Raw genomic sequence first — 24,682 nt, 5'->3', positions numbered from 1 at the left:
CTGCCTCAGCCTCCCAAGTAGCTGGGACTACAGGCGCCCGCCTCCTCACCCGGCTAATTTTCTTGTATTTTTAGTAGAGACGGGGTTTCACCGGGTTAGCCAGGATGGTCTCGATCTCCTGACCTCGTGATCCGCCCATCTCGGCCTCCCAAAGTGCTGGGATTACAGGCTTGAGCCACCGCGCCCGGCCTTTTTATTATTGTTTTTTAAGACAGAGTCTCGCCCTGTTGCCCAGGCTGGAGTGCAGTGGCGTGATCTCGGCTCACTGCAAGCTCCGCCTCTTGAATTCAGGCCATTCTCCTGCCTCAGCCTCCTGAGTAGCTGGGACTACAGGCGCCCGCCACCATGCCCGGTGAATTTTTTGTATTTTTAGTAGAGACAGGGTTTCACCGGGTTAGCCAGGATGGTCTCCACCTCCTAACCTCGTGATCTGCCCACCTTGGCCTCCCAAAGTGCTGGGATTACAGGCATGAGCCACCGCGCCTCGCCTGAAATAGGTATTATTATTAACTTTTGACGGAAAAGGACACTGCAGCTCAGAGATTTTAGTTAACTTTTCCCAAGGCCACAGAGTTATCACTCGGCTGAGCTGAGATTTAATCCAAGTCAATCTGACTCCAAGACTTGACCTGTAAATCACAGCAGAATAATGTTTCTTGTGGACACAGACTTATTAGATGTGACAAAAAGGAATTATGGAGAAATGTAAACTCTTACGAACCAATAAAATGGATACACATAAACTCAATGTTAAATATTTGGAAATAAGGAATGAGAAGCTAACAAAATACCAGACATTTTCATAGAACCATTCACAAGGAGATTTCATGCTGAAAGTTTTTCATATAAAATAAAAATAAAATAAAATAAAATAAAGGAGGGAAAGACAGGAGTACCAGAGGACAATGTGTGTTGAAGTGTGAAAGCTGCAGTAAAGAGTTTTGGTTGTATTTGAGATAAGCCGTGGGATGGTTTAAGCAGAGGAGTAACTGATCTGATTTACTCTGGTGGCTGTCTTGAGAATGAATTACGAGGGCATAAAAGAAGAACGAGAAAGTAGAGAAACCAGTTTTAAGGCTATTGTAGTAGTGAGGTATGACGGTGGCTTGGATTACAATGACTGCAGAGGAAATAGAGATAGACACCAGTGGACTGACTTTGGTTAGAATGCAGAGGTAGAGTTCAGTGAACTTGTGATGCAGGAAAAGAGGAAAGAGAAATCAAGAATTTTGTCCTATCTGAAAGGAAACCTACGCTAATGTTTTCCATTAAAAGAAAAAACAAACAAACAAACAAACAAAAAACCAATGTCATTTAATGTAGGAGATTCATATTTAATTACTCACCTGTCAGGATTTTTAAAACATGATTTATAACTATTACCGCCTCTCTCTTACATCACTGATTTCTCTTCCTTTACTGGATCATTCCTATCTGAAAGGAAACCTACGCTAACATTTTCCACTTTTTAAAAAAACCAAAACAACTTTTCTTGATCCCACATCATTTCTTTCTGGCTACCTTCCCATTTGTCTGCTCCTTTTCACTGGGGAACTTCTTGAAAGCATTGCCTATGGTCACTACATTCTCACTCACCTCCCATCTTTTCCTTAGCTCACTCCAGCAGAGATTCTGTCCCCACCATTGCACCCAAACTGCCCTCATTAAGGTCACCAGTGACCTCCTTGTTGCCACATTCGTCACTCACTTTTTGGGCCATACCTTCTGGAACTTCTCAGCAGCCTTTGACCCAGCTGATCAATGGGTTCATACCCTCCTTGAAACTCTTCTTTTGGCTTCTGTGCTACCACACTCTCCTGGTTTTCTTTCAACTATGAAGGCTCTTTCTTCTCAGTGACCTTCCTTGGTTCTTGGTTCTTGATTTCTTTTTTTTTAATTTTTTAATTATTTTTTATTTTTTATTTTTTATTTTTGAGGCAGAGTCTTGCTCTGTCACCCAGGCTGGAGTGCAGTGGTGTGATCTCGGCTCACTGCAAGCTCCGCCTCCCAGGTTCACGCCATTCTCCTGCCTCAGCCTCCCGAGTAGCTGGGACTACAGGCGCCCACCACCACGCTGGGCTAATTTTTTGTATTTTCAGTAGAGACAGGGTTTCACTGTGTCAGCCAGGATGGTCTCGATCTCCTGACCTCGTGATCTGCCCGCCTTGGCCTCCCAAAGTGCTGGAATTACAGGCGTGAGCCACCGCACTCGGCTGGTTCTTCGTTTCTAGCATCTGGTTCTTCCTTCTCTGGCCCAGGGCTTCGTTCTGAACCACATACATTTCCCCATGTGCACATCTTCCCTAGATAATCCCATCCAGTCACAGGGCTTTATGTATCTCCTGTATACTAATGCTAATCAAAGGATAGCTTCTGCTCAAATGCTCCCCAAAACCTCAGACTCATAGCTCCAGCTGCCATCTCGATGTTTTTTCTTAGAGGTTGGTAGGCATTACATACTTGACAAGTCCAAAACTAAGTTCTCGATATCCACCACTGAAACCTGCTGTTCCCACAGAGTTCTCCATTTCATAAATGGCATCATCATTTACCTATTTGCTTATGTTACAGAAAGAAAGGCCAGATATGATCCAGTAATTTTATTGTATAGAAATGGGGTCTTGCTATGTTGACCAGGCTGGTCTCAAACTCCTGGTCTCAAGAGATCCTCCTGCTTCGACCTCCCAAAATGTTGGGATATTTTTTCCCCTTAGAATGTAAGCTCCATGAGGGCATGGACCACACAATGACTACTGTGTCCGTGTGCCTAAAATAGTGCCTGATACCATCTAGGTGCTTGAGGGATGAATAAATTGAGGCTGAAACAAATAAAATGACTTACCCCAAATCATCCAGTTGGTGAGCGATGAAGCCAGAATTTGAACGCAAGTCTTTGACTCTAGTTTTGGAGTCCTTCTTTTTCATTACAATTTATGTAATATGTGTTCAGCAGATAATTACTTTAATTATTTGAGTTATGGAAAAAGGCCCCTGACTTTTGTTATTCATAAGCCTCGTTTAAAAATTGCTAAGTTTTTTTTTCTTTTTTGTTGGTTTATGAAGTATTCTTACTGTTACATGGAAAAATCATACTTTAAATGAATACTGTATCTGGAAAATATTTTTGTATTAGTAAAATAGGCTTTGCCTTGGCTATTCTTTTGTTTGTTTGTTTTTTGAGAGAGGATCTCACTCTGTTGCTCATACTGGAGTACAGTGGCATGATCATAGCTCACTGCAGCTTCAACCTCCCGGGCTTAAGTGAGCCTCCTGCCTCAGCCTCCCGAGTAGCTGGGACTACAGGCCTGCATCACCATGACTGGATAATTATTTTATTTTGTAGAGATGGGGTTTTGCTATGCTGCCCAGGCTGGTCTTGAACTCCTGGCCTCAGGCGATCCTCCTGTCTTGGCCTCCTCTTGGGTTTACAGGCATGAGCCACTGCACCCAGCTGACTATTCTATTTTTAATGGACTCAAACTGAACTTAAAAACCATCTTCTGATTTTGTTTGCTCAGAAAGTTATTAAAATATATTTGGAACAATTTGCCATGCAGTCAATGAGTTTATGTTCTTGTGAACAAAATTAGTTTTTAAATTAATGTCTTAAGTCCTCTAAAAAAGGCTTCATAATGCCGTTCTAAATGGAAGAATTGTGGTTTGCTAACCACACTTTTTGAATGTCTCCAAAACAGAAATACAGAAATTATGTCCCGGGAAGAAAGGCAGTAAGACTCTTAAATAAATAACCAGAGGAATTTCAAAACAATAGGTATGCATACTTTAAAAATATTCTATAATTTGTTTCTCTTAACTCTGGATGAAAAAACTTCTTTTTTTTTTTTTTTTTTTGCCTCTAAGAAATACACGTACTGGCCGGGTATAGTGGCTCACACCTTAATACCAGCACTTTGGGAGACCGAGGCGGGCAGATCACTTGAGGTTAGGAGTTCGAGACCAGCCTGACCAACATGAAGAAACCCTGTCTCTACTTCTCTACTAAAAATACAAAATTAGCCGGGCGTGGTGGCGCATGCCTGTAATCCCAGCTACTGGGAGGCTGAGGCAGGAGAATCACTTGAACCCGGGAGGCAGAGGTTGTGGTGAACCGAGATCACGCCACTGCACTCCATCCTGGACAACAAGAGCAAAACTCCATCTCAAAAAAAAAAAAAAAAAATCAAGCAAAGAAATACGTGTACTTAGTTTATAAAACCAAACATGCTTATACTGATGTTTCTTCATCTTTCACTGTTAGACATTATATAGTCACTTGCTACTAAAGAAGGTGAGGATTTAGTTCTCCAACACGCCTCAACATACCTCTGCCACATACACTTCCCCCCTTAGCTTCTCAATAGAGTGACTTAGCGATATTTGATTAAACCAACACTCAGTAATACATTTACATTATGACTGTTGTTCACAGCTGAGTCAAGTATGATTGAACACATTTCTTTTAACTCTTAGCATTAAGCATTGCCTTTTTTGGGCTATTAGTTTTTTATGCACATACCACTAGTTCATCTATAAACTTTCTGACAGAACTATAATTCCTTTCGCTAAATCAAACATATCAGACAATCTGTTGCTGTTTCTTTCTCCCATTTGCCTGGGAGTGACCTCCCTATAGTGCTCTACTTCTTGGTTTTATTTTATTTTATTTTTTATTTTTTGGGGGACCGAGTCACCCTGTCGCCCAGGCTGGAGTGCAGTGGTGTGATCTCGGCTCACTGCAGCCTCCACCTCCTGGGTTCAAGTGATTCTCCTACTTCAGCCTCCTGAGCAGCTGGGATTATAGGTGCATGCCATCAAGCCCAGCTAAGTTTTGTATTTTTAGTAGAGACAGGGTTTCTCCACATTGGCTATGCTGACCTTAAACTCCTAACCTCAAGTGATTTGCTTGTCTCAGCCTCCCAAAGTGCTGGGATTATAGGCATGAGCCATCATGCCTGGCCTCTTTTAGCTATTTTTAAATGTGCAATTAAATTATTATTGACTTGTTGATAACAAAAGTTACCCTGTTATGCTATCAAATACTAGGTCTTATTTATTCTTTCTGTTTTTTTATACTCATTAACCATCCACTGTGCCCCCACAGCCCCCGGTCTCCTTCCCAGCATCTGGTAACTGCCATTCTACCCTCTATCTCCATGAGTCCATTTTTTTTTTTTAATTTTTAGCTCCCACACATGAGTGAGAACATGCAAAGTTTATCTATCTGTGCCTGGTTTATTTTACTTAACATAATGACCTGTAGTTCCATCCACGTTGTTGTAAATGACAGGATCTCCTTCTTTTTTATGGCTAAATAGTATTCCGTTGTGTATAGATACCATATTTTCTTTATCCATTCATCTGTTGACATACACTTAGGTTGCTTCCAAATTTTTGTTATTGTGAATAGTGCTGTGATAAACATAGGAGTGCAGATATTTCTTCGATACACTCATTTCCTTTCTTTTGGGTATCTATCTGGCAGTGAAATTGCTGGGTCATATAATAGCTCTATTTTTAGTTTTTTGAAGAACTTCCAAACTGTTTTCCATAGTGGCTGTGCTAATTTACATTTCCACCAACAGTGTACAAGGATTCCCTCTTCTCTACATCTTTGCTAGCGTTTGTTACTGCCTATCTTTTGGATAAAAGCCATTTTAACTGGGGTGAGATGATGTCTCACTGTAGTTTTGATTTGCATTTCTCTGATGATCAATGATGTTGAATACCTTTTCATACACCTGTTTGCCATTTGCGTGTCTTCTTTTGAGAAATGTCTATTGAGATCTTTTGCCCATTTTAAATCGGATTATTAGATACTTTTCCTGTAGAGTTGGTTGCATTCCTTATATATTGTGATTATTAATTCCTTGTCAGATGAGTGTTCTGCTTAATCCAGTCTGCAGTGATTGCTCTCCATTAGACCTGCTGGACATCACTCTTGGGGCTTTCTTTTGTCATAGTCCTGAGAATTCTCTTTGCTATTCTTATTCTTATTCTTTTTTTTTTTTTTTTTTTTTGAGACGGAGTCTTGCTCTGTCGCCCAGGCTGGAGTGCAGTGGCTGGATCTCCGCTCACTGCAAGCTCCGCCTCCCGGGTTCACTCCATTCTCCTGGCTCAGCCTCCCGAGTAGCTGGGACTACAGGCGCCCGCCACCTCGCCCAGCTAGTTTTTTGTATTTTTTAGTAGAGACGGGGTTTCACCATGTTAGCCAGGATGGTCTCGATCTCCTGACCTCGTGATCCGCCCGTCTCGGCCTCCCAAAGTGCTGGAATTACAGGCTTGAGCCACCGCACCCGGCCCTTATTCTTATTCTTATTGAGACAGAGTCTTACTATGTTGCCCAGGCTGGTCTCGAATTCCTGGGCTCAAGTGATCCTCTGGCCTCAGCCTCCCCAGTAGCTGGGATTATAGGCACCTGCCATGGTTCCTTTGATATTACCTTGGGGTGCATCTTCTACTACCTAGAGCCATGTCTACTCCTTTTTTTTTTTTTTTTTTTTTTTTTTGACATAGTCTCACTCTGTCACCCAGGGTGGAGTGTAGTGGTACAATCTTGGCTCACTGCAACTTCTGTCTCCCAAGTCCAAGCTATTCTCATGCCTCAACCTCCCAAGTAGCTGGAATTAGAGGTGCAGGCCACCATGCCCAGCTACATTTTGTATTTTTAGTAGAGATGGGATTTCGCCATGTTAGCCAGGCTGATCTCGAACTCCTGACCTTAAGTGATCTGCCTGCTTCCGCCTCTCAAAGTGCTGGGATTATAGGTATGAGCCACCACACCCCTCCCATCTACTCCTTTTTTATCTACTTTCTCATACCTAGAAAATATTTCTCAGTGGATTCCTGAGAAAACGGTGCATATGAGGTACATTGTTGTGAATTGAAGTACATGAAAATATTTTATTCTGCTCTCAGTCTTGATGGATGGTTTAACTGGGTGTAGAATTCTGGAATGGAAATAAGTTTCTCTCAGGATTTTAAAGGTACTCTTCTTTCTTCAACTGCTAATATTGGGAAGACTGATGCTATTTGGATTCCTAATTCTTTATATGTAATGTTTACTGTCTGGAAATTTTTGGATTTTGTTTTTATCTTTGTGTTCTGAAATTTCAAAGTCAGTTTTCTTTGTATGAATCTTTTTTTCATTTACTTTGCCAGGTTTCTGGTAGTTCTGTTCAATCTAGAAACTCATGTCCTTCCATTATAAGAAAATTTCTTCTACAACTTTTTCAACTTTAGGGGTTTTACTCTGAGCACCCTTACTGGTCATCCTGTCCTTCAGTATTGCCTATAAAAAATACCTGTGTTAAATAATTTTTTAAAGCTTTACTTAGAATTGTTCTTCTCTAAACTTAATAAAAGGAAAGCTGATATCTCCTGTGGAAATGTTCCTACATATACCATTATTATCTCCCCTTAGAAAAAGGGTTGACTCTTGCTTGGAAAAACAAGAGTTAAATTGATTATGTTAAAGTTGGTATTAGGCATATTTGGGCTTTAAACTTACAATGAATTAGCAATAACTTTGCATATATCACTGATTGTATTTTAAAAAGTTTTGACTTCTAAGTACTGTAATTAGAAAATTTTTGTCTCCATGTGTAAAATAAAATAGTTGAATCAGGATTAATTAAACTTTCACTTTTCTCATTGGATTTGGGATAAAATAAGCCAGGGAAATTTAAGCCCTAATTTCTGATGTAAGAGATGTAGGCAGAAGTCCTAGTTAGGAATAGGTGCTCTCCTGATGCTGAGAACAGGGCAGGCAGGTGGAAAAGAGTCTTAGAGGGTTGAGTCCAGGCCAGGTAGTAGGATTAGGGAGGTACCAGTCTTCTTTGTTCTGGGGATGCTTTGTAATTTTACTTTATCACTGAGAATAAACTAAAACAATAAAAAATAAAAATAAACCCAACAGCTGAAAGAAAGGGCCAAATAATCGTCTGGTGGTGGTGATCATGGACTCCTCAGCCGTTGCCAGCCACATTTATCCTCAGAGATTTTCACTGGGAGAAAGAATGATTTCAATCAGCAGGGGGATGGGGAGGATGGGACAGTGATGTCACTTCCACCCTTCCTGTGGCACCAAATACATAGACTTATTTCCTTTTTTTTTTTTGAGATGGAGTCTTGCTCTGTCACCCAGGCTGGAGTGCAGTGGCACAATCTCAGCTCACTGCAACCTCTGCCTCCTGGGTTCAAGCAATTTTCCTGCCTTGGGGTCCTGAGTAGCTGGGATTATAGCCACGTGTCACCACACCTGGCTAATTTTTGTATTTTTAGTAGAGTTGGGGTTTCACTGTATTGGTCAAGCTGGTCTCGAACTCCTGACCTCATGATCCGCCCACCTTGTCCTCCCAAAGTACTGGGATTACAGGCATGAGCCACTGCACCCAGCCTTTTTTTTTTTTTTTTTTTTTTGAGATGGAGTCATGTTCTCTCACCCAGGCTGGAGTGCAGTGGCTGGATCTCAGCTCACTGCAAGCTCCACCTCCCGGGTTTACGACATTCTCTTGCCTCAGCCTTCCGAGTAGCTGGGACTACAGGTGTCCACCACCTTGCCCGGCTAGTTTTTTGTATTTTTTAGTAGAGATGGGGTTTCACCGTGTTAGCCAGGATGGTCTCGATCTCCTGACCTCGTGATCCGCCCGTCTCAGCCTCCCAAAGTGCTGGGATTACAGGCTTGAGCCACCGCAACCGGCGTATTTTTTTTTTTTTTTTTAGACAGAGTCTTACTATGTTGCCCAGGCTGGTCTCGAATTCCTGGGCTTAAGTGATCCTCTGGCTTCAACCTCCCCAGTAGCTGGGATTATAGGCACCTGCCATGGTTCCTTTGATATTACTTTGGGGTGCATCTTCCCCAAGGAAACTCAAAGAGAGCTTAAATAACTTGCCCAAGCACGTACAGATAGTTTCCAGCACCTTTAAAGCATGAATTCCCCTTAAGGGAAGAAAGAAAATGTCAATTTTATTATTTGTGTTTTCAGGGGAAGAAAATGCTATTTCCTGAGTCTACAGTGATGAAAACCTACTACATGACTATGTGAGTTTCCAGTGCCTGGTAGAGAATCCTGCAACCCATTCACATTGCCTTGGGAAACCTGTTTATGTGCGTGAAAATGATTTAGGTGTATTCAAATATGGGAGGGAAAACAAAGACAATTATATCTGTTTATCTCTTTAAAAGCAACGGCATAGGCCGGGCGCGGTGGCTCAAGCCTGTAATCCCAGCACTTTGGGAGGCTGAGACGGGCGGATCACGAGGTCAGGAGATCGAGACCATCCTGGCTAACACGGTGAAACCCCGTCTCTACTAAAAAATACAAAAAACTAGCCGGGCGCGGTGGCGGCGCCTGTAGTCCCAACTACTCCGGAGGCTGAGGCAGGAGAATGGCGTGAACCCGGGAGGCGGAGCTTGCAGTGAGCTGAGATCGGGCCACAGCACTCCAGCCTGGGCGACAGAGCGAGACTCCGTCTCAAAAAAAAAAAAAAAAAATAAATAAATAAAAACAACGGCATAATATTAGTTTGCTTTACTTTGTTATTTTTCTTTTTTCTTTAATTTTATTTTACTTTAAGTACAAGATGTGTATTGTCTATTAATTACAATTTTTAAACACTGCATCACTCTGTATGCCTTTTCCTAGCAGGCATGTACTCATAAAGCACTTGCTTCAGTTTCATTAATTAAGAAGATGCTCAAATCCCAAAACACGTTTGGCTCTGTATATTTTAAACTAACAATTGTTTGATTGGATTTATCCGGGTAAGTACACGAACCTTCACTTCCTTTGCTAGTGCAGACCTGAGATGAAGGTGTAAGAAATCAGACATAATGTTAAAATTAATTTGCTCCTCAAAATAATTTTTATAAGTTACTATTCACATTCTTTGACATGTGCTGGCCTTGGGGAACACAGGGGAATGAAAACAACATTTATTTAGTTTTCACTGTGCCATGCACTTTACCTACTGAAGTTTGTAAGGCATTTTTCCTCTTCAGTCTCATTTGGTTTTTATGTGGCAATTTTGCACCTGCTACAAAGCACAGCTATGATATCAGAGGGGCCCAAGTTCAAATTCTAGCTCTAGAACTTAATAGCTTTGGGGCCTCTGACAAGTTACATAATACCTTTAAGCCTAAGTTTATTCATAAGCTGTTACAAGGAAAAAATAAAATACTATAAGTAAGCATTTAGCACAAGGCCTGACATAAACATTGCCTATATGATTGCACCAGGGCCAGGGCCAAGGGGAGGTGAGTGAGGCAAAATTTAAGGTGCAACATTTAAAGCAAACTCAATTATCAAGATAAATAGTATTTTAATGCAATATTTAAAAAATCAAAATTGGACCAGGCGCAGTGACTTACGCCTGTAATCCCAGCACTTTGGAGGCCAAGGTGGGTGGATCATGAAGTCAGGCGTTCAAAACCAGCCTGATCAACATGGTGAAACCCTGACTCTACTAAAAAATGCAAAAATTAGCCGGGCGTGGTGGCACACACCTGTAATCCCAGCTACTCGGGAGGCTAAGGCAGGAGAATTTCTTGAACCCGGGAGGCGGTGGTTGCAGGGAGCCAAGATCACACCATTGTACTCCAGCCTGGGCGACAAGAGCAAAACTCCATCTCAAAAAAAAAAAAAAAAAAAAAAAAAATCGAAATTGATGCAAAATATCCATGATTAATAAAAAATGAAAATTTTCAATAAGGACAGGGTCGATATTCCTATTTTTCTTTGCCTGGCTTCAATATGACTTGCTATGGCACTGTATACCACAACCTTATGTGAGGGGTATTGTCATTTCTTTTTTGTTACTGAACAGAAGCTCAAGTTGTGTTTTTTTTTTTGTTTGTTTGTTTGTTTTTTTTTTTTTTTTTGAGACGGAGTCTTGCTTTTGTTGCCTAGGCTGGGGGAGTGCAATAGCACGATCTCAGCTCACCGCAACCTCCGCCTCCCAAGCAATTCTCCTGCCTCAGCCTACCGAATAGCTGGGATTACAGGCTACCCCCACCACACCTGGCTAATTTTGCATTTTTGGTAGAGATGGGGTTTCTCCGCGTTGGTCAGGCTGGTCTTGAACTCCCGACCTCAGGTGCTCTGCCCACCTCGGCCTCCCAAAGTGCTGGGATTACAGGCGTGAGCCACCATGCCCGGCCCAAGTTGTCTTTTAATTCTACCTATGAGAATAACTGTCCAATAATATACTACTTGGCAAAGAAGCCAAAACAAGAGTGTCGGTTTATGTGAAGTTTCGTTGTCTAAACTGTGGTGTCATGACTAGCTAATATAAGATAGCACATGAATGTTTGCTGAACTAGATTGAACTGAACCAAAGTGGTAAAGACTATCTATGTATGTGTATATATATATTGGCCTATTTCCTGAGAATCGTTAGAAAGAAAAATTGTTTCAAAATCAATGTGCAATAGAATTTTCTATAATGTGTTTCTTGCCTCTGAATTGGGTTTTGGATAAATCAGTTTTATTATGAAGCTATTTTAGGATTTCTGGCCACAAACTCTTTGTAGAGAGACTTCTTTTAGACTTCACTCTTGAAAGTGTTACGCTGAGGGCTCAGCTGTATGCTATATAAATGTACTGAGGCTGAACTTGCCCTGTTATGTACAACCGCAGTTATCTAAGTTAAGACGTAAACATTATTCAAAGGATCTTCTCAATATTTTGTGCTTTCTCTGCTTCTTGTACCTTAGTTGTAGCTACTTTAAAAAAATTATTGTGAAATGGATTAGCCACCAATTAATTCATAAGCAAAACATAATATTTGAGAGAATGAGCCTATACATGAAAAAAAAGTATTACCAAAAACAACAAAGCCAATTGTAGTTTATTCAAAACATATGAAAAATCTATAATTTCTATAAATAAAAAAGGGAAAAAGGGATTTTCTTCTTTTTTTTTTTTTTTGAGACGGAGTCTCGCTCTGTCGCCGAGGCTGGGGTGCAGTGGCCGGATCTCAGCTCACTGCAAGCTCCGCCTCCCGGGTTTACGCCATTCTCCTGCCTCAGTCTCCCGAGTAGCTGGGGCTACAGGCGCCCGCCACCTCGCCCGGCTAGTTTTTGTATTTTTTTTTTTAGTAGAGATGGGGTTTCACCGTGTTAGCCAGGATGGTCTCGATCTCCTGACCTCGTGGAAAAAAAGGAATTTTCTTAATTCTATATTACTATTGGCAACAAAAAACAGTCATAAAGAATAACATATTGTGTTTATTGGCTATTAACCCAAGTTTTTCGTTGGTTATTCACAGAATAGTGTCCCAAGGTCTGCACCCCACCTTTGTTCAATGTAAGATTTCTCTTATTTGATGAAACATTTTATTTTATTTTTGAGACAGAGTCTTGCTCTGTTGCCCAGGCTGGAGTGCAGTGGCGCGATCTCGGCTCACTGCAACCTCTGCCTCCCAGGTTTGAGCAATGTTCGCGTCTCAGTCTCCTGAGTAGCTGAGATTACAGGTACCTGTCACCACGGCCGGCTAGCTTTTGCATTTTTAGTAGAGACAGGTTTCGCCATGTTGGCCAGGCTGGTCTCGAATTCCTATCCTCAAGCTATCCACCCATCTAGGCCTCCGGAAGTGCTGGGATTACAGATGTGAGGCACCGTAACCGGCCCGATGAAACATTTTTAAAAAGGAAAATGGATATGGTGATAATGAAAGGAATGGTAAAATTTAGATTGAGTTACTCATTGCAAAACAATCCCTTGTGCTCTCCTTGTCTGCAGACCTACAACTGTATGTAAATATGCAGACACTATTTTCCCTTATCTTAAAAACGTCCACTAGGCACTACAGATCTCTTCCCACCTTCTTTACATTGCCGAACTTCTCTAAAGAGTGACCTACACCTTTCTTGCATTTCTACAGCATCCAGTCTTTTCTTTTTTCTTTTCTTTTTCTTTTTTTTTTTTTTTTTTTTGAGACAGAGTCTCACTGTCACCCAGGCTGGAGTGCAGTGGCGTGATCTTGGCTCGCTGCAAGCTCCGCCTCCCGGGGGTCACGCCATTCTCCTGCCTCAGTCTCCAGAGCAGCTGGGACTACAGGCGCCCACCACCATGCCCGCCTAAGTTTTTGTATTTTTAGTAGAGATGTGGTTTCACCGTGTTAGCCAGGATGGTCTCGATCTCCTGACCTCATGAGCATCCAGTCCTTTCTTAACCCACAGCAATCTGATAGCTAAAACACACTCCTGAGGGTCACCAATGACTTTTTATTCACTAAATTTTCTTGGCTTTCTGCAGGGCTTGTCCCCTGGAAACTTTCTGCCCTTGAGCCCTCTCACCTGTGTCTTCTCTGACATTGTCCTCACCCTTACATCTCTGGGTCTTCCTCATTGCTCCCGGTGGGAACCTTCTTCCTCCTCCTGGTCCCTACATATGACTATTCCTCGTGGTCCAATTCTTCAGCATTCTAGTATTGAGAATGAACAATGTGTAACACACCTCCCAGTGGATCTCAACAAACCATGCTTGAGAATTGCTGAGGACTAAACAAAGTGTTAACTCTTTGTCTATCCCAAACTCACCACGGCGTTGGCCTAACTGCTTTCTAGCCTTCTTACAAACACCACGTTGACCTACACAAGCCCTTGACCTCTACCTACCTAGAGGAGCCTGCTTACTAGCCTTACAGATGTCGTGTGTATCTCATGTTCATGACTAATGGCAGTGCAGAGACACAAGTAGAACCAGAGCCCCACCGTGGAATAAATCACTTAAAAACAATTCCAGCCGGGCACGGTGGCTCATGCCTGTAATCCCAGCACTTTGGGCGTCTGAGGTGGGTGGATCACGAGGTTAAGAGATGGAGACCATCCTGGCCAACATGACAAGACCTCATCTCTACTAAAAATACAAAAATTAGCTGGGCGTGGTGGCGCCCGTGCCTATAGTCCCAGCTGCTCTGGAGGCTGAGGCGGGAGAATCGCTTGAACCCGGGAGGTGGAGGTTGCAGTGAGCCGAGATCACGCCACTACACTCCAGCCTGGCTACAGAGCAAGACTTTGTCTCAAACAAACAAACAAACAACAACAACAACAAAAAAATAAATAAATTCCCACCCAGTTGGGCTGAGTGTGGTGGCTCACTCCTGTAATCCCAGCACCTGGGGATGACGAGGTGGGCGGATCACCTGAGGTCAGGAGGTCAAGACCAACCTGGCCAACATGGCAAACCCCCTCTCTGCTAAAAATAAAAAAAGTTAGTCAGGCATGGTGGTACACGTCTGTAGTCCCAGCTACTCGGGAGGCTGACACAGGAGAATCACCTGAACCTGGGAGGCAGAGGTTGCAGTGAGCCGAGATCGAGCCATTGCACTCCAGCCTGGGTGACAGAGTGAGACAGTGAGACTCTGTCTCAAAAGAAAGAAAGAAAAAAATTTCCATTGTGTCTAGCATAATATACTGCACAAATTATTTGTATTTAAATGACTGCTTTCTAAATAGTATTACAACCATCGAGGTTATAGAGTTGTTCTCTTTGGTAATTTTTTTGGTAACCTTTGCAGCATAAAATAATTTGTGATAAATCATGGCTTTTTAAATGAAGTAATGCAAGAAAAAGTCCATCTCCTGTAATGAGTTACAATCAAAGTGATTCTGGAAATGGATATTTCATTGCAATTTAGCCTACAGAAATAGGGAAAGAGTTAGAAAGAAACTAGTGTAGGCTTAATCATTGTACATTAAAGTTTGTCCCCTTGGGATTCAAAACAAATCACTTGGAAAGAAAAAAGATAGATAAGAAGTGGGAAGTCGTGGGCCTGATTCAAGACCACATTGAAAGCCGTGTTCTTAGGAGAAATTCATGTTTTGAAATAATTATTAATACAATTATTTGTCTTATTTGCTAATTGGTATGATTTTTATAAAGGAAATGAAAGTCAGCCTAAATAGAAGGTACCGACATGTGGCAAGAGCCCCTCACCTTCCAGGTCCTCTCCTTCCCTACCTTTGAGAGTGAGGGAGTCTTACAGCAAATGAAAAATCAAAGTTCGGTTTTGATGGCCAGAAGTAAGAAGGCACTTCCTCTGTTTTATAGGTAATCCATTCTGAGGAATATTAGGATCTACTACCACTCTCCTAGGAAGCCAGGAATGGGTGCCTTGAGGCTCTGGCACCTCAAGTAGTAGAGGGGGTAGGGTCGGTATTGGGGTGGGCGGGGAAAGGGGACAATAATAAGAAGAGGAGGAAACAAGACAGAGGGGACGTCATGTGTCCATCTGAGATGCTCTCCATATGCACTGACAGGCACCCCCATGGAGACAGGCAAGAAACATTTTGAACCTTTTTCTAGACTCTTGGTGATGGACTCTAGGTTTGAATGGGTACTTTCTGCTAACACATGCACACCTTTCCAGATGTTGTGGCAAGTTACAGCCAGAAAGTCACTGGGACACTGAATGACAGTGTCATCACCACGACATAGGATCCAATTCAATATGTATTTACCTAGTACGCACCATGCACCAGGCAGTGAGAATCTAACCCAGAGAGGAAAGAATAATCATTGAGCTTTTGCAGCACTAAAGAGATGCCGTTAGATCAGATCTACACATCACAAGACTCAAGGCCATTACTCTCCTGGTCACAACGGCAGTGTTACATGTGTCTGTGATTATTTGGTGAATGCTTGTCAGGCTGTAAGCTCTGTTCGAGCAGAAAGTGATGCCTCTTTTTTTCATCTTCACCATTGTGTCTCCGGGCTAAGCATAGTTTCTAGCACTTGGCAGGCATCCAATAGATACTGTTGTCTGAATGAATGTTACAGATGCATTAGCGCTTTGTGAAGGGTATTAGCCCGTTTTACTGGTGAGGAAACAGTCGCAGAATACCCGAGATCACACACAAATAACAGTCTTTAATACTAACAGCCCCTAAATAATAATCCTGCGGGAGCGAGGATTCCAAAAACGCTCAGTTGAATCCACAGTTCGGGCTCTTCTACCATGTCGGGCTCCTTCCCCTGGGTTGGAAGGGCTCAGGCTCGGGGGAGACAGACAGGAGCCCCTGTGCTGGGTAAGCACCAGTGTCTGCGGAGGAGGCACGAACCAGATGAGGCGAGGCGGGCAAAGGTCGTGTACCCCTCAACTCCGCTGAAATCCCGCCCACCGAGAGGAAGAATAATTATGAGTGAATGGGTTTGCGCGTCCTGATGAGAATCCAAAATCGAGAGGAAGGTGGAAAGAGCCAGGACGCGCTGGGAGGGGATGAAGCTGATAGGAGAAGAAAGGACTGGGAAGAGGAGGGGTGTTCGCGGTTCTTTCTTGCGTCGTGTCTGCTGCGATGAGACACGATCCTGGGTCCTAACTGCAGGTGTCAAGGAGATTCAGTAAATGACACTTGGCAGCCCCGGAGGGTTCGTTCACCTGCACAGGTGGGGCGTCACCGTGGCCTAATCAAATAACTTCTCCCCAATTTGAGGTGAGGCGGGGGAGATAACTATTTTTGTGGGAAAGCGGTTTAGTAAATAAGGTATACTGGGGCTCTGGAGAGAATTGCAATGCCACCACCGTGGCTATGATCTCCATCAGGCACCATTTCAACACGTCTCCGAATCAACCATCCCTACAACAGGATTTATTTTCCAATGAGCGAAATCCCCGCCCGCCAACTCCAAGGCTCTTGGATGCGAGCTCTGTGGGAAACAGCAGCGACGAGCAGAGGCTATTTTGGGTGTGGGAACGAGGAGGGAGGAGGGGCGGCGCCGCCAGGCTGGGCGCGGGTGCGCGGGGAAAGCCTCCAGCTCGGGCTGCCACGGCAACCGCGTCCAGGCAACGCGCCCGGAAGCGGCTCGGGCGGCGCGCGGCGGCTCGCGCCCCCCGGGAGCCGCGAACCCTGCCGGGCCGCGCGCCGGGCCAGGCGGCAGGCGCGCGCTGATTGGACGGCGCTCCCCGCGGCGCGGGCCCGCAGCCGGGCGCCCTGCTCAGCCAGCGCCAGCGGCCGCCGCACCCAACCGCGCCAGTGAGGATATGGGCAGCCGTGGCGCGCCCGCCCCGCGCGCCGGTGAGTGCCGCGCCCCGGGAACCCCGACCGGGCGGCCTCCGGGGCTGGGCGGCGGGAGCTCCCTGGGACGGCCGGTGACCTTGGGGCAGCCGCTCAGGAGATAGGCGTAGGGGAGAGAGAGCTGCGCGTGGCCCATGTGACATGCTGCGGGCGAGAGGGTTAACTGCATGTGACGCGAAGGGCTGAAGTTGGGCACAGAGCGCAACTGGCGTTGCATTTTCGCGGGGGCTGCATGCTAGCGAACCAACCGACGCCCGAGGGACTGTTTGGGGGAGCTGGGGTGGTGCACGGATTACCAGGGGTAAAGGCGAGTCAGCCGAGCCACGACTCAGAGTGAGTGACCTTGGGCAGGTTAACCATCTGTTCTTCCGCCTCTTCGCTTTTTCTCATCTTTCAAAGGAGGGGCTAGGGGGTCTTTGCAGTTCCAGAATGCTGTTGTGCCATCCTACTGCGAGCTGAGAAAGAGCCCTAAAGTACGGTTCTGCAGGTACCGGAGATGCAAAGCTTGACCATGTTTATTCTAGGAGGGGTTTCCATTAATTGGCTCCTAAAGTGGCAAGAAATGTTATCGTTGTCTGAAAGATTATGGAGCAAGCAGTCGGTGGTCCGGAGAACGGCTTCTTAAGATGCACAGGTTAAAACCTCTTAGGTGCCCTAAAGACATGAACAAAATCAGGATTAATGCTCCTAAGTTCTTCTTTCCTGTAGTTAATCTAATAGGAAACTTTGTATTTGAACAGGTAAAATCAAAACCCAATCGTGGCAGGCAGCAGCAAATTAAGTGAGTCATTTCTTCAATGTGCACGAGGTTTATGTGTGTGTGTGCGCGCGTGTGTGTGTGCGTGTGTGCGCGTGCGCTCTCGTCCTCAGCTTGAAGTCTGTGTACGGCAGTGTTAGAAATTATTTCATAGGAGTAACCAGAAATAACGCTAGAATGATTCGAATCCACAAAAGTGCAGCTCTCTCAGAAGCAGGGGCAAACGTTTGCAACTTGCTTTTAAAATAAGTTAGGTTTGTAGAGAATAAATATTGAGAACCATCCCCAGGTTTGCACACTGTATCTGTCTTGTGTGCCCTGTCACTGACGTGTGTGTGTGTGTGTTGGGGGGCGGGGGGGATTCCGTGGCACTTATCCCATTTTTAGCATTGACTGGTACTAAAAAAGACACTTCCATATCCACTGTCTATAAAGTTCCCTCTTCCACGGAGGGGAAGGGAGGAAGTACCCTCTCACACGTATCCCTGGTTGCCCCTTCTGACTTTCTACTTAAAGGCTGCCCTTGATTTTCATTCGAATCTGATTTCATTTGTATAAGAATGTGGGTTGGGAAGACACAGTTTCCAATGTTAATGAATAAGCTTCTGCAAGCTTGTTTACCTGAGGGCTTAATAACCTTTAATGTGTTACATGTTAGAAATCTGATAGCGTATGGACGGAACAATCCTGAGTGCCCGGGGATTCAGCCACGGAGCCCTACCAACGCTTTAATGAACCACACCCCATGGTGCTTGGAACCCTCCTTAGTGCATTATTCAGCCTCCTCTCTCTGCAGGCCACTGGGCTGTGTCACTCCGACCTGGCTTTCAATGTCTGGTTTCTTGTATCCTGCAGCCACACTTTTGCATTTTCATTTTTTCTGTAGCTGAGCCCACCTTCTCTCCTGAGCGCCAGAGCCTGAGTGAACAACTTCCCGCAGAAGAGCCTTCTCTAGTGTCCTCTGCCTCTCACCAGAGTAGGGAGGCTCTTCCACTTGCTCCTTAGTGCTGCCTGCAAACCAATGCACCATCACCAACCAAGTCTCTCGGAAGGTAGTGCTGTCTGCTTATGCCCCTCCCCTCCTTCTTATCTTCTGGTCCCGACCTCAGGGTTCCTCAGAATCACCTGGGACATTTTGAAAAACTTGGTCATTGGACTCCCTCAGATATACCAAATTAGAATCATTGGGGGCTGGGGTAGGGTGGGGGAGTAAGACCTAAAAATCCCTATTTTAAAAACAAACCCCAAAAGGAGGAACAGCAGGAGAGGATGAAGAGAAGGCAGAACTCTCTGGGCAGTTCTGATGTACACCCAGGTACAGTGGGGATCTCTTCACTTAATGCTACAAAAAAGTGATAAACAAACAAAAAACATGACCAGCCAGCTTCATTCTCTTCTCTGCTTTGTCTTTTGCCAGGGACTTTGGGGTTTGTGTTGAAGCTCTCTTAATTCTTTGACCTTGAAGTTCCTCAACATCTATTCCTAGAGCCTCAGTGTCCACTTTGCTTCAGCCAACATCTTGGACTTGTTCAGTCTTGAGCAAGACGGAACCTTCGAGATCTTGAACTTGGACTTCAGCCTATTTAGCTGATACTACCCACATACTGCTCTGGATTTTAACCATCGCCGAGGACCCTGATCCCTTAAGCACTTGCTGTTCCAATCCTTCAGCCCATCTGTGACTCTGTTTCTCCACTTGGGGCATGTAGGTTGCTAGCCATTTCTGTTCTGTCTGGGATCCCAGAATCCTTTGTTTCAATGTGTTGGGCTTCTCATATTCCAGTCCTCAATCCAAAATCACCCCCCTTACTTGCTTATTCTTCTCCCAGCCTGCCACATTATCCAGGAGGAAGTCACAAAGACTTTTGGACAGGTTCCATTGAAAATTTACGCTGGCTCTAATTTCACCAGATAAATTCCCACTTTACCTTCCTCAAGACCCCCAAGTGTCTTTCTCTTCCTCTCTTTGTCCTTCTTTATTTCCTCTTTGTCAAAGGAAGAAAATGTCTACAAGTCCCTTCCCCAAGGTTAATCCACATGCACTCCACACTCCTCATTCTCTGGTCTTGACTCCTTCCTTCTCACCTCTTTTGGGAACTGGCTGCATTTGTTGTTCCTCTTCTCCAGTGTCTTTGGTCCTTCCCTACTCCGCCCCAGCCCTTACTCCACTATACGGGTCATCCTCCCCATAAGAAACTATGGTAGGGTCCTCGCTCTGTCCAGTAGAATTTTCTGTGGTGAGAAAAATATTTTATATCTGCACTGTCTCATAGGGTGGTCACTATCCACATGTGACTCTTCAGCACACGAAATGTGGCTAGTGTGACTGAGAACCAAGTGTTCCACTTTAGTAAATTCTAAACTAATTTAAATCCAATTGAGGTAGTCAGATAGGGCGAATGGCTCTCGTATGGGGCAGCACTGTTCTTGACCCTGCTACTCTGTTGAACTGTCCTCAGATTGTCTTCTTTGTCCACTAACCTATTCTGGTTTCACCCTCATCTTTCTGTTGAAACTGCTTCTTTGGAGGGCTCTGGCATAGGTGTCCTGGCTGCAGATCTGAGGCCTTTGCCCTGTCCTTCTTCTCCTTGGTCCCTGCCCTGCGTCTCCTGGCAGCGGTCAGCCCTTTGTGCCTCTCTCTCTCCCTGTCTCCATGACACTGGTTGTCCAGGCCTACTCGAACCTCATTTGTTTCCTTTTTCTTCCTGGCCTGTAGACAAAGGGATGCTGTGAGATCCTGTCCTTGGTCTTTCTTTTCCTTTTCCTCTTCCCTTCTCCCTGCCCCAGCCTCCCCTCTGAGCCCGCAGTAGTATTTAAAGAGCACTGGGCGCTTTCCCCGCGCCTCACTGGGCGCCCTCGCCCACTTGTACTACTTCCTCTAATCCTTACTCCAACTCTGTGAGGGAGAGACTCTGATTACTCCCGTTATGTAGGTGCAGAAATTGAAGTCGAGGGAGATTTGAATAACTTAAAGAAAACACTGCTTTCAAGGAGCAGATCTGGGAAAGAGACTCCACCAGTCTGACCTTAGAGCCGCACTTTTAACCCTGTTTACTCAGGGCCCCCAGGTACCTTCAAATCTATATTTTGGGCCCTGAGCTGTCTCCCACATTTCACTCAGAATGTAATACTCAGAAGCCTGGCTGCTTTGTCTCTACCTTGTCATCCTGGCTTCTGTAATAATTTTTTCCCTTTTTAAACCTTTTACTTTGAATAATTCAAATTTATAGAAAAGTTACAATCATTGGCCAGGTACAGTGGCTCACGCCTGTAATCCCAGCAGTTTGGGAGGTCAAGGTGGGTGGATCACCTGAGGTCAGGAGTTCCAGACCAGCCTGGCTAACATATAGTGAAACCCCGTCTCTACTGAAAAAATACAAAAATTAGTTGGGCATGGTAGTGAGTGCCTGTAATCCCAGCTATTCAGGAGGCTGAGGCAGGAGAATTGCTTGAACCCAGGAGGTGGAGGTTGCAGTGAGCTGAGATCGTGCCACTGCACTCCAGCCTGGGCGACAGAGCAAGACTCCGTCTCTAAAAAAAAGAAAGAAAGAAAAGTCGTAATAATTAAAATAATTCCCAACATACCTTTCAACCAAATTCTCTAAATATTAATTTTTAACACGCTTGCTTTACCTTTCTCACTCTGTCATATTCTCTCATTCTCTGTCTCTGTGTCTGTGTGTCTATGTGTTTATGCACACACATATGTATACACACACACACACACATACATATGTTGTCATTTTCCCTGAACCATTTTAGAGTAAGTTGTAGACATGGTACACCTTTGTCCTCCTAAATACTCAAGTGTATATTTCCTTTTAAAAAGGACATTTTCTTGTATAAGTGCCAAAATCGGAAAATTAGCATTAAGAGCTATTATCTAATCAACAGGCCTTATTCATGTGTCATCTATTGACCTAATAGTGTCCTTCATAGCAAAAGAGGAGGAAAAAAAACATCTTTATTGTTTTGTTTTTGAGACAGAGTCTTGCTTGGTTGCCCAGGCTGGAGCGTAATGGCACGATCTCGGCTCGCTGCAGCCTCCACCTGCCTGGTTCAAGCAATTCTCCTGCCTCAGCCTCCCGAGTAGCTGGGATTACAGGCACCTGCCATCATGCCTGGCTAACTTTTGTAATTTTGTAGAGATAGGGTTTCACCATGTTGGCCAGGCTGGTCTTGAACTCCGGACCTCAGGTGATACACCCGCCTCGGCCTTCCAAAGTGCTGGGATTATGGGCGTGAGCCGCCGCACCTGGCCAAAAAAAGCTTAAAAAAAAAAAAAGATGTTTTCTGGTCCAGGATCCAATCCAGGATCTGTGTTACATTCATTGTCATGCCTCTTTCATTTCCTCTAATCTGGGACAATTTCCCAGTGATTCTGTCTCTCGTGAACCTTGACACGTTTGAAGTGTGCAGTCCAGTTACGTAGTTGAATGCCCTGTAGCTTGGCCTTGTCTGATGTTTCTCATGAGTAGTGGAGTGTGTCCTTCTCAGTGCATTCCTTGATGACATTAGTGCCGTCATCCTCTTCTGTGTAACCAGAGCTTGAACACCTGGGGTTATTCTGACTTTCTGTTCCTTACACTCCCACATCCAGCCGGTCATTGGGTCAAGTTGAGGTGTTCCCTGCACAGTCTCCCTCCATTCGTGCCTTCCTTTCTACTCCTACTGTCTGTCTCCTGTTTGGGGCAGTTGTGGAGTGAAGGCCTGTGCACACTGGCCTCAATCGACTGTTCCAGCCTAATCAGCCACTGCTTAGCAACAGGAACCCAAGGGTCCCATAGTCCTCAGCAATCGGTATTTCCTCTGCTTTGCCCCCTCTCCACCCCTTCTCATGCTGCTCTGAATTCACATCATTTACCCCTTTGAATATCAGACTCAAATGCCTGTTCCTCAAATGCTTTTCCTGATGGCCCAGTTCAAACTGATCCTGCCTTCTGCCCAGTGGCACTGGCCAGCCCCTGCGTTCTTGCACAGTGGCTTGCTAATGTTATTTCCCTGCAGAATGGAAGTTCCTGCAGTGCGGGGGCTGTGTCTTGTTCAGCAATGTAGAGGCTCAATGAATATTTGTTGACTGGACTAAATTATTTGATGAAATCATTAAGCAAGTACACAGAACCACCATGGAGCTGTCTGCTAGCACGTGGTATGCGATGGTGGATGTGAGACCCATGCCTTACCCGAAGAGTCAGGTGGGTGTTGGCTCAAAATAGGATCTTTTTAGTAAAACGGTGGATAATTTGAGAAGGCATTTTCATGTTGTAAGTGGGAAAAATGATTCTTCCCTGATGACATCTTAACGTCGTGTGTATGTGTCAAGACAAAGAAAGAGCATATTTGATTTTTTTTAAAAAAAGAGTAGAGAAACTAACATAGCATATTAAAAATGGCCCATCTAGTTCTTCACACGCCAAATGAGCAGCTGAATGTGAGAGGAGTAGTTTCTCCAGCTCCCTTCCTCCCTGGGAGCCCTGGAGCCACCTGCCTCCTTTGGCTGTCTGGCCTCCTGTGTCTCCTCTGCTGTCCTTCAGCACTGCCTCCCCACCTTACTCACTGTTTCTCTCCTCCCATATTTCACTCTTTCTGTCTGTTCCTCTCTCTTAATTCTTCTACTGTTCTCCCTCTCCCTATTGACTGTTTTATTTTATTTTTTGACTTATTGGATGTGGTTTTATGTTCCATGAATTTTTCCATATAAAAGCAGGTGATTTTTGCAAAAAGACAAAACCCAATTGGTTTTTATGCCTTGGTGGTCTTTTGTTGACTCCCTTCCATGCTCAGTGGTTCTTGTTATTTAAAAAATGTAGTTATCAGTGATAATAAAATGGTTTATCGGAAGGAACATAATTACCTCTTTCTGGTACACCAGGAAAATTACTAGGAATGTGCTGGTTGATAAATATCAAGAAGCCTAAAATTTTCAGTTGCTGCCAAGGGAACATTGGTACTTGAGGTTGAAAATCAGATTTCAGTGTGGTGAAAACTCAGATTTCCGGGTGGCAAGCTGCTGAGCTTACTGGGAACTTCAGTCTTCCTCCTTGAAGGTGTCTGCACTTGCTGACCGGCGGTCACCCCCTGCCCCACTTCAGAACGCGTTTGTGGAGATGACATTCTCTCTGGATGAAGCAACTACAGAAGTGCAGGCAAGAGATTCTGCTGCCGTCGCTGAGTGTGGCTTAAATAAAAAGCATGTTTATGTGGGAGAGAATGTGTGGGGGTTGCTTTCGCATTATGGAATTCTTAAAATTGTTGAACCGGGAAGATGTTATTCAGAAACCCCTGGTGCCTTCAGCTTGTTTTTTGTTTATTTCAGGTTTCTTTTTTCCCCCATTTTTAATTATCTCTGGAAAAACTCAAGAGTCCTCCCCTGCTCCTAAAATAGTTATAAAATTAATGTGCTGTACTCAGGTCGTTACTCCACATAAAAGAGTAGAAGACTACCATGTTAAGCAGAGAAGCCCAGCCTCTTCTCTCTGAGTGTGAGAAAAAGGGCATAGACTGGAGACTGGATCTTTCTTCTGAGCCTAAATTCTTAGCTTTTCAGCCAGCGATTCATAGAGGGTAGAACCAAAAGTCACCACCGGCGTTCTGTCTGTACAAGGGTACACAGAATCGTGCCTTCCCCTCCTAGTTTAGTAGGTAGAGAGTTTACATGGGCTTTTAATAATATTTTTTCTCTTCTAGCTGTTGCACTTGGCAGATTTCTTTTTTAACATTTGGTTATGTGTCTTTTCTAATGCTAGAAGAAAAGTTGCCAAATATTGCTGTTGATTATAATAAAACAACCTAAAAGTAATGACTTCTTTTTTGGTGTGAGTGTCCGGGCACGCTGCAGGGTGACCTCCAGCCTCCCGCCGAGCTCACAGCGTGAGTGTCCGGGCACATTGCGGGGTGACCTCCAGCCT

At 44.4% G+C, this 24,682-nt stretch overlaps 1 protein-coding gene across 10 annotated transcripts in view; it reads left to right on the top strand.

Moving 5' to 3' along the window:
- Positions 1-24,682, top strand: part of LOC105489414 (family with sequence similarity 81 member A) — a 124,298-nt gene that overhangs the window by 17,564 nt on the left and 82,052 nt on the right. Inside the window, exons 1-3 of one of the 10 annotated variants that reach the window (XM_024795184.2) lie at positions 16,934-17,017; positions 17,758-17,798; positions 23,647-23,920. The exons of 1 other annotated variant lie outside the window; for it this stretch is intronic. The gene's annotated coding sequence lies outside the window, so the exon portion shown is untranslated. Of the gene's footprint in view, positions 1-9,089; positions 9,107-16,903; positions 17,018-17,372; positions 17,799-21,173; positions 22,970-23,646; positions 23,921-24,682 lie in introns of those variants that run through there. 8 more of the 10 variants (XM_011754284.3, XM_011754285.3, XM_071066769.1 and 5 more) reach the window with 8 other exon arrangements.

This window comes from Macaca nemestrina, chromosome 7 (assembly GCF_043159975.1).
Source record: "Macaca nemestrina isolate mMacNem1 chromosome 7, mMacNem.hap1, whole genome shotgun sequence".
Classification (NCBI taxonomy): domain Eukaryota; kingdom Metazoa; phylum Chordata; class Mammalia; order Primates; family Cercopithecidae; genus Macaca; species Macaca nemestrina.
Note: the sequence above shows the minus strand (reverse complement) of the source record. Positions and strands in the feature narration are given on the sequence as shown.